Source organism: Myotis brandtii, unplaced genomic scaffold (genome assembly GCF_000412655.1).
Source record: "Myotis brandtii unplaced genomic scaffold, ASM41265v1 scaffold168, whole genome shotgun sequence".
Classification (NCBI taxonomy): Eukaryota; Metazoa; Chordata; class Mammalia; order Chiroptera; family Vespertilionidae; genus Myotis; species Myotis brandtii.
The window spans coordinates 842,362-852,814 of record NW_005356173.1 but is presented as its reverse complement, the minus strand read 5'-3'; the positions used below and the strand labels follow the sequence as shown (position 1 = coordinate 852,814).

The window sequence follows — 10,453 nt, the reverse complement described above, 5'->3', positions numbered from 1 at the left end:
TTCTTGGACACCTGGTAGATTAAGAAAATAGAAATAGCATCTTCGTTTATTCCTCTTATGCTAAGATAGTCCCCTTTATAAATTTTTTAGAGTAATTATTGTAAATGGGATTTTTAAAATATAAAATACCTGCCCTTATTTTGACCTTGGAAATAAAGCATGCAAGAGTAGAAAACTGAAACCCTTACAAATGAGGGAGGGATGAGGAATGACCTTGAAATTATAAGAAAAACCAGGTATGAAGTATGAAGAGCAAAAACCAACTCTTCATTGTTAAAATATAACCTTTGGTGATTCTAGTTAAAAGCACCTCCATGTTCCTTCTCCCGTTGTCCAGTTATTAATATTTACAGCAAGTAGAACCAAAATGATCTCTTTCCATAACAGAGAAATTGAAACAAAAAATGTTATCGTGCCCTGACCGGTTTGGCTCAGTGGATAGAGTGTCAGCCTGTGGACTCAAGGGTCCCAGGTTCGATTCCTGTCAAGGGCATGTACATTGGTTGTGGGCACATCCACAGTAGGGGGTGTGCAGGAGGCAGCTGATCGATGTTTCTCTCTCATCAGTGTTTCTAACTCTATCCCTCTCCCTTCCTCTCTGTAAAAAATCAATAAAATATATATTTTAAAAAAATGTTATCATCTTCTTAATATAACACATTTTATATAACTCTATACAACTAACTAGAAAGTTCAACTTTAGTCAGTTATAATTTTTGGTTTAAAATAAAGAAAATCTGTCCATTTAACCTTAAACCTATTTGACCTCTGTATTGGGGTCTTAACAGTTTTGGCTGGGATAAGTGAAAGTTCTGAATATAGAGGCAGAACACAGCCTGCAAATGTTTCTGTCATGCTGGTCAGAACAACTCAGAGCCATACCTTTTTTTTTTTTCATTTTTAAATATATGTTTTATTGTTAATAGTATTATAGATACCTCCCATTTTCCCTTCTTTCCCCCTTTCCCAGTCCCTACCATCACCCCCAGGTCTTCGCTACCCTATTGCCCATGTCCATGGGCTAGGCATATCCTATATAATAAAAGCCTAATATGCAAATTGACCCAACGTTGGAACAACCGGTGAAATGACCAGTCGCTATGACATGCACTGACCTCCAGGGGGCAGATGATCAATGCAAGAGCTGCCCCCAGCCCGCAGGTCCCAGGCCAGCCAAGGCAAGTGCCAGCACCCTGATTACCCTGCAGGTCACCCGCAGAGGGTGGTGACCAGCAGTGGCAGTGGGGAGCGGGGCTGGCCGGCGAGTGGGCAGTGGTGGGGGGTGGGGTCGGCTGGCAAGCAGCGCCGCCCAAGCCAAGGTGGGTGCCAGCAGGGGGCCTCCCGATCACCCTGCTGGTTGCCCCACAGATCGGCCCTGATGGCCAGCCAGGCCTAGGGACCCTGCTTGTGCACCAATTTTGTGCACTGGGCCTCTAGTAAGTATATAAGTTCTTTGGTTTATCTCTTCTTATCCCCGTTCAGTCTATTTACATATTACCCTTTTATTATATAGGATTTCCCAACAATCTGATATATCAAATGAATAGTCCAATGAAAATTCCAAATGAATAACCCAAGGTGTACTGTGCCAGCATGGCCTAGGATAGTGATGGCGAACCTATGACATGCGTGTCAGAGGTGACAGGTGAACTCATTTTTTTGGTTGATTTTTCTTTGTTAAATGGCATTTAAATATATAAAATAAATATCTATATAAATGTGCTGCTTCTCACAAAGGCAGCTCTGCTCGCTGAGTCATGATGAGTCCTATTAGGAATTGATTATTTCATGATGGTTATTGCTTCTCAAGCAAGGCCAGATATCAGAACTAGCTATGACTCTTTCTCATAGCTACAGTTGAGCACCATCTATCTATCTCTCATTCTCAGAACACTCCTCCGGGCTAGGTATTATTGTGCCTATTGTATCATTGAGTTAAATCAGGATCTGAGAAGTTCATTGTCCAATGACAACTCAGGAAGTAGTTCAGTTGGTAGTTGAACCCCAAACTCTCTGACTCCAAAGCCCTAGGTCTTGCATTAGGTCATTTTTGTTTCTGGGAGATGAGGGAACTGGAACCTGAGACTTTGCAATTTTGCACCAGACACATCCCAGACCAGTGATGGCGAACCTTTTGAGCTCGGCATGTCAGCATTTTGAAAAATCCTAACTTAACTCTGGTGCCGTGTCACATATAGAAATTTTTTTATATTTGCAACCATAGTAAAACAAAGACTTATATTTTTGATATTTATTTTATATATTTAAATGCCATTTAACAAAGAAAAATCAACCCAAAAAAATGAGTTCACGTGTCACCTCTGACATGCATGTCATAGGTTCACCATCACTGCTCTAGGCACTCCCTACACCAGGGGGCTGTATTAGAGGAGGTTCTCCAGAGAAAAGAACCAATAAGGTAGGTAGATAGTTGGATAGACAGACAGACATTTACTATAATGAATTGGCTCATACAATTATGGAAGCTGGCAAGTCTCAAACCCTGCAGGGTATGAAAATGAATAAAAGAAGCTTCACTTTACATGGGTTCTGGAAGCTCTGAATGGGGAGCTCTGGCACTACTGCTCACCCACCTCACAGACTCCTCTGACAGGAAGAAGCTTACTTTACTACTCCAGCAACAGGAAGGAAGGTTTTTCTCCTTGCCCAGCAACAGGCCCAGCCAATGAGAAACTTCCATAACTCAACCAATGGGAAGCCACTACACCTCTACCTCCTATTTTCCTCCAATACACGTTTTATTAATAACAGATCCTGGTAACGCTCCCTTTTTCTCTATAAAGTACTTTTCCAGCCCTAACTGGTTTGGCTCGGTGGATAGAGCGTCGGCCTGCAGACTGAAAGTACTTTTCCAGTCCTCTGTTCTCTGGACTTGCCTATGGTTTGCCATAGCTTGTATGTCCTGAATTGCAAATCCTCTTCCATTCCCTAATAACCCATTTTTGCTGATAAAATAACTCGCTGGGTTTTGTTTGTTTGTTTGTTTTTAGGGCTGAAAATGTGAGTTAGCAAGCTGGATACTCAGGAGAGCTGATGGTGTAAACCCATTCTAAAGGCCAACAGGCTAAAGATTGAGGAAGAACTGAGGGCAATGTCCCAGTTCATAGGCAAGAAGAATGCTCTCTTTCTGACCCAGATGATCAGCTTTTTTGTTCACAGGCACAACCACTTCTCTTTCTCCCTTACCTCCTTTACTCAAAATCTGCAATGGTTTGGCCTTCACTTACTTCCCTGCCAAAGTCTAATCTCCCTCAGAACTCACCCGCAAGGCCTGGCCTGAAATTGGAGGACAGACATTGGGGTGTATTTTTCAGAGATTTCTAGAAATGAGCAACCCAGCCTCCCAGGCACAGAGGGGTAGTTTCTGGCTACAATTCATTTGAGGGTGAAAAGCAAAGCCAGTGTCTGGGCAGTTTGTGCAGTTGAGTGGGGTATCTCAGGGAACCTGTGGAAACACGGGGATTTAGGGATTGCAGTCTGAGTGTTCCTAAAAGACTGGGGATCCTTGGCATTGAGCTTTTTCTCCTTCTCATTCTCTCTGCCAAGACAGCTGCATTTCTCTCCTGCTGTATCCCTCCTCCTCTCAGAAACTGACAGTGAGCAAGGACACATGCCTGCCTGCTCCCACTCGTCCAGACATACCCCCAGAGTCCACCATTTTTAGTTGATGGTGTTCTCTCTGTGTATTTTGTCACAGTTTAGAGCTAAAACATATCATCCAATCTCCTCCTTTATTTAAAAAAGGTATATTGAAATGCAGGCAGCAGAAAGTGTTAGCACAGGCAGGGATGAGCATGACCTTGACATTCAGAGGCCCACTTAAGGCTCCAGTTCTTTCAGTACAATATCCCGAGGCCAAAATGCTGCTAGTCCTCTAGACTTTGCTCCGTGTGTGTGTGTGTGTGTGTGTGTGTATTGGGGGCTGGGAGTGTGTGTGTGTGTGTGAGTGTGTGTGTGTATTGGGGGCTGGGAGAAGACAGAGCCAATAAAAACTGCCACCTCCTCCACCCTGCGAGCACACACAGATTACAGACCTCAGCCAGCAAATCACTGCCAATGGGGGCCAGGCTGTTTTGCTCAGTTCTTCTTCCCCAGATGCTTCCTCTCACCCTACACCCCTCACCCCCTCCTCCTCTGATGTCACTGACAGGCTCTTTGTGGACTGGCTCTGGAACTAGCCAAGAAATTTTAGCCTGGATGAGGGCGGGGAGAGGAAAGAGGAGAGAGTGAAGCCCATGCAGCCTGGGAACTTAGTGCTGACAGCCTCTGAGAGTTAGAATGTCTTTTCTCACATATTGGTTCATGTAACTCTGAAAAGCATCTGCAATAAGAGGATAACACAAGTGTTCTGTTGACCAGGTGTTCCACTTGCAACACTTTCTAGCTGTAAAGAACTAAATTATCTGGGGGATGAAGATGAACAATGCAGAGGACAGAAGATGGAACAGAAAGACCTAATGGAAATAGGATAAAAGGGAAAGTGGGATTTAGAATTGAGGGAGGCCTATTGGATCCAGGACAGAAAGGTAACCAACAGGTCAAACTTGCTCAGAAACAACTGAAAGAGGAGAAGCAGAGAAAGAGACATGACAACAGAAGCAGAGGGCCATGTGATGAGGTTGCTGGCTTTGATGATTGATGAGATTGTTGGCCTGAAGCAAGGTGTCCCAAGACAAAGCATTTGGGTAGCCTCTAGAACAGGGGTGGGCAAACTTTTTGACTGGAGGGCCACAATGGGTTCTTAAACTGGACCGGAGGGCCGGAACAAAAGCATGGATGGAGTGTTTGTGTGAACTAATATAAATTCAAAGTAAACATCATTACCTAAAAGGGTACGGTCTTTTTTTTTTTTAGTTCTATTCATTTCAAACGGGCGGATCCGGCCCCCGGGCAGTAGTTTGCCCACGGCTGCTCTAGAAGCTGGAAAAGGCAAGGAAATTGATTCTTCCCTACAACCTTCAGAATGAACATAGCTCTGCCTACACCTGATGTTAGCCAGTGAGATGCTGGCTGGACTTTTGACCTACAGAAGTGTATGATAATAAAGACAATAAATGTGTTGTTTCAAGCCACTAAGTTTGTGGTCATTTGTTACCAATCAGAAGAAACACATGCACTACCCAGCTGGTAAGTAAAGGATGCCACAGTGGCTTCAGAGTCCAAGCTTTTAACAGCCATACCTTTTCTCTCCCTCCTGTCCAGTCTGTCACCTATTTATTGGTTAGTATAAATTTTAACTCCTTCCTATTTTATTTAATTCATAAAACAATACATATGATATCTTTAAAACAATTCAGTGGTTATGAAGTATCAATAGTCAATTCTTCACTCTTAGCCTTGCCCTTATATAAGCAATGAATGATCTTTTTATTAAGACTGTTATCATATGCTCCACTTTAATACAATTTGATTCTTTTCATTAAAAATCTATCTAGAACCGATAGATTTTTAATTTGTCCTTGGCAATAATTGTGTATTATATAAATATAATATTATTATTACTATTATTATTATTATTTAGCAACCGCTCACTTGTTCATAAATAGTCTCACGGATTTATTTGTCTTGCTGCACTCTGGGGCTGGCGCCAGTGTCTCCACCCTGGATTTGGGGCCCCATCTTCGAGCTGAAATTGACACAAAGCCGGCCCTCTGCAGTCCGAAGGTATCTGGCCAGGCTCCGCCCCCACCCTCGAGGCCGCCAATCAGTACCCAGAACGACCCCCCTCCTCGCCCCCTTCCCCTAGACATTCCACCTCCTAGGCCTTGTCCGCAGCTCAATCCTTTTCTCTCCTGAGAAGCTCTTTTCCTTGGGAACTGCCGCTGCCCTCTTTTAGCCAGTCTTCTCTACCCCCTACCCGCGCTGCAGGGTTCAGCGGGACAACCGGTGAGTGGGGGTCAGAGATAAATTATGGACCACGAGAGGTCTGGAGCTGTCACAGGCCAGCCAGCCCGAGCGCAGGTAGTGGGCGGGAGAAGAGAGATGGGAAAGCCCTGGGAGGCTATCTGTGCGCTTGTGGGGGTCAGGGGAGTTAGTGGGGCCTCTGCATGTCCCAGATGGGAGGGTGGCAGAGGTGTTCCACGCAGGATTCCTCGCTGTTATCTCTGGGACCATTCTCTGGTGTCTCCCTGTAGCTCGGCCTCTATTTCCTTCTTGCCACATCGTTATTCACCCTTGCTCATCTGGAGGCGTTGACCCACTATTTTCTTGTGATTTTTTTTCCTGTGCTCCACAGGAGCCATTGTGATTTGAGCTAAAAAGAACCATGGATTGAGGCGATGTCACCTCCTGTGGCTTGTTCTTGAATTATTAGAGTATAGCCTGCCTCTTCATAATCCTCCCCACCCCCTCCCCAAGGTTAAAGTCCTCACCTATCCGAGAACTGTACGTGGGGCCCCAGAGTGTAGTAGTGGGGGAGGGAGGTGCAAGGTACGGAGGGATGGCGGTGAGAGTGGGTGCAGGGAATCTTATGGAATATTTAGTCTGGAATGCATTTGGCCTTCAGGTAAGTGCTGAATTATACAGTTACCAGATAAACAGCCATTGAGCTGGCCTCTGAGTTGATTCAACCCGCAATGGAGGGAGAACTCCTTAAGTAAGGAGAAAATGATTTACCAATGGGACAGTCATGGAAACTATTGGAAGAAATGCAGATTTAACTAGACATAAAAGACAGAATATCTGTCTAGCTGACCATCCATCCTTTTATACTCCAAACTATTTACTTGTCAATTGATTCCATTTCAATACAGTAGTCCCTATCTTCCATTCTGTGGTTTCAATTACCTGTGGTCAAACCACGATCTGAATAGAAAACCATGATCTATTAAATAGAAAATTCCAGAAATAAACAATTTTAAATTGCATACTGTTCTGAGTATCATGATGAAATCTGGCACTATCCTTAGCCTTCTCAACCAAAATGCCTTGACCAAAAGATCACCGTCAGGTATCATGGTACTTGTGTTCAAGTAACCCTTATTTTACACATCAATTCTTTGCAATATGGGCCTCTGTATAAGAACTTGCTTCCCCCCCCTCCCCCCCAAGTAAAGGCAGAGAGAGAACATGAAAGCCAGATTCTTTTGTAACCTAATCTCAAAAGTGACATCCCATCAGTTTGCTATCTGTTCATTAGAAGTGAATCACTAGTTTCAGTTCACACTCAAGGGGAGAGGGTTATACAGGAGCATGAATACTCAGAGCAGGGTTTACTGGGGGCCATATTAAAGGCTGCCTACTACAGGGCATATTAACAAGTAATGTCTTCTAACATTCTCTTACATGACTTCTGGGTCACATGGGCAAGAGTTTCCCTGGAGTATACACCAAGGCATTGAATTACTGAGTTATAAGATTTGTATATATTCAACATTATTAGGTTATTTCCAAGCTGTTTTCAAATGTTGAGCCAGTCTGCACTCCTTTCAGCAATAGAGTTCCTGTTGTTCTACATACTTGTCATAACTTGGTATTATGAAATTTCATTTTTAGCCAGTCTGGCAGGAGTGAAATAGCATCCCCTTGTGATTTCCATTAGCATATCTCTGATAAGTAATGAAGTTGACCATCTTTCCATACATATGTTGATAAGCTGTAGTGCTTTCTCTCTGATAATTCTGGGCTTTGTGTGTGTGTTTTCTCATTTTCATATTGGGTTGTTTGTCTTCTTCTTATTGAGTCATTGGAATATTTTCTTTTAATATATGTGCTGCCCAAGCAAGCACTGGAATGCTTTCTTTATATAAACTGAATGCTAATTAATCCTTTGTAAGCAATATATGCTGGAAATATCTGCTTTAAATTTGGTGCTTAGCTTTTCTTTCTCTGTATGTCTGTCTCTCTCAATGAACTAAGTTTTGAATTTTTATTTTAAGTGACCAGTACTTTCTTTTATATTTTTTCTTGAGAAAAATAATTTCTCAAGGTAGTAAATTAATTTTACTATATTTTCCTCTAAAAGATTTTATATTTTGCATTTGGCAATTAGTCTTATTCCACCTGGAAATTGATTGTTATATTTTCTATTCCATATGGGTAATCAATTGTCCCATCACCAGTGAGTGATCAGCATGAATCGAGTTTTTCATATATGCATAAATTTATTTTAAGCTCCTTATTCTCCTTCATTATCTATTTGTTTAACTGCACCAACACTAAAATTAGTTTTAACAACTATAGTTTTATAATTCTTGAAAGATTCTCCCACCTCTTTCTGATGTTTTAGCAATTCTTGGATCTTTGATCCTCCATATAAATATTTAATTAACAAAACAAGAAACAAGCAAACAAACAAACCTGCTAGAATTTTGATTGGTATTGAATTAATTCTATATAACAATTTGAGGAGAAATGGCCTCTTTAAGATGTTGAATCTTTCCTCCTATGAGCTTGGTATATACTGCTATTTATTTAGCTCACCTTTAATGTTTTTTAAGGCTTTGTAATATTTTTCTCATTGCTTTCCTTTTTCTCGTTTTTGTTAAACTTATTTACACATACATTATTTTTATTGCTATTGTAAATGATTTATTTTATAAAAATTATATTTTGTACCTTATTATTGCTGGTGTGTAGAAATCTAATTGCTTTTATATATTGACTAGTGTCCCGGTGCACAGATTCGTGCACACTGAAAGGAAATTAATTGGGAGAAATATTTTAATATTGCTATTCACCCTTTCTCTATAATAAAAGTATCAAGCAAATTCATGATCAACAATGACAGATCGAAACACACGTTTGCGATTGGCGCCAGTGAGAGCTTTATATGTATCGCACATGTGCGAGTCAACTTAGCTTTTTATATATATAGAATAAACTTGCTTAATTAGACCTGCTTTCTGATGTAGCTAAACTTTTTCCAGCACAGTGAAGCACCCCAACTTCTCTTTCAGGTAATTGTCAGCAACACAGCAGTAAATATCAACATGAAGCAGATTATTATTGTAGATCATGCAAGGAGAACAAAGGGTAAAATATTTAGCTGTAGCAGTGTTTGACTATATTCTGCACAGTGAGAAAACCTGAAGTCATTTTCAAGTTCCACCATTTCTTACTTCTTTTCAGTCGGGTCAAGTTTCTAAACTTTCTAAATCTCTGTTTTCTGGCTAATGAAAAGAAAATAGGATTCTACCAAGTCTCCTATCTACCTACTCCAGGACTTCTGTGAGGATCAAATGAGATGAGGCACGTGATAACACTTCAAAACATTTGGTTAAATTGTAAAATGTTTGCACCTGGCTATAAAGCAAGTCAGGATATTGGACTGAAGAAACTCCAAGGAGGCTAGTCGCTAGGGAGAGGAAGCCAGGCATTGCTACGTGATGTCATTACCTGGCACCCACAGCGACTGTTTCCAGGTTGGGCTGGGCTGTGTTGGCTGTGATTTGGTGGGGTGTCGCGTTGGGGTGGTGGCAGGTCCTGTGTCCCACTTGGGGGAAGCTGAGTGTTGGTTTGTAGGCGCCAGGTCCATGGTGCCATTTATTTTTTAAATGGCCAGTGTTCGTCATGGCAGCTCCTGTGTTGAAAGTCTGCCCCCTGGTGGTCAGTGCATGTCATAGCTACCGGTTGGACAGACAGACAGCCTTCTATATATATAGATTATATGTCAAACTTGATAAACTCCATTCATTAATAATTCTAAAATTACCTATAGAGTCTTTCAGATTTGCTACACAAGTGGTCATATCATCTAAAAGTAATGATAGTTTATTTCTTCCTTTCCAGTCTTTATAACTTTAATTTTTTTCTTTTATTGTCTTAGTGCATTGGCCAGTACATCCAGTATAATGTTGAACAAAAGCAAGGACAGGCATCTTGTTTTATGCAAAAGATAATAAAGATTTCACCATATCAACTTTCAATATTGTATTCAATATGATTATTTTATAACTGAATCATGTCCAGAACTTTTATTGCCCAGATCAATGTAAAGAAATTTTTCCCTATGTTTTCTTCAAGTAGGTTTACAGTTTCAGGTCAAATGTTTAAGTCTTTAATGAATTTGAGTTAATTTTCATATGGTGAAGTAAGAGTTCAATTTCATTTTTCTTCATATGGGTATTTAGTTATTCCAACACCATTTATTGAAGAAACTATCCTTTCCCCAATGTGTGCTCTTTGCACCTTTGTTAAAGATCAGCTGAATATGAATGTGAGGGTTTAGTTAGGGGCTCTCTTCTGTTCCACTGGTCTATAAAACTCTTTCTATACAAGTACCATACTGTTTTGATTACTATAGCTTTGTAGTATTGAAATAAGGCACTGTGATGCCTCAATTATTCTTCTTAAGTTTTCCTAGGCTATTTGAGCACTTTTGTGCTCCCACATGAATTTTAGGATTTTTTTTTGTAATTTCTGGGGACAATGCCATTGGAGTTTTGATAGGGTTTGCATTGATCTGCAGATAGCTTTGGGTAGTATAGACATT

General features: G+C 41.1%; 1 protein-coding gene across 1 annotated transcript in view; it reads left to right on the top strand.

Annotated features, from left to right (window-relative positions):
- The first annotated feature begins 5,764 nt into the window (after window positions 1-5,764).
- The window catches only part of TCAF1 (TRPM8 channel-associated factor 1), a 51,779-nt gene continuing 47,090 nt past the window's right edge, over window positions 5,765-10,453 (top strand). Inside the window, exon 1 of the mRNA XM_005862809.2 lies at window positions 5,765-5,907. The gene's annotated coding sequence lies outside the window, so the exon portion shown is untranslated. The remainder of the gene's footprint in view (window positions 5,908-10,453) is intronic.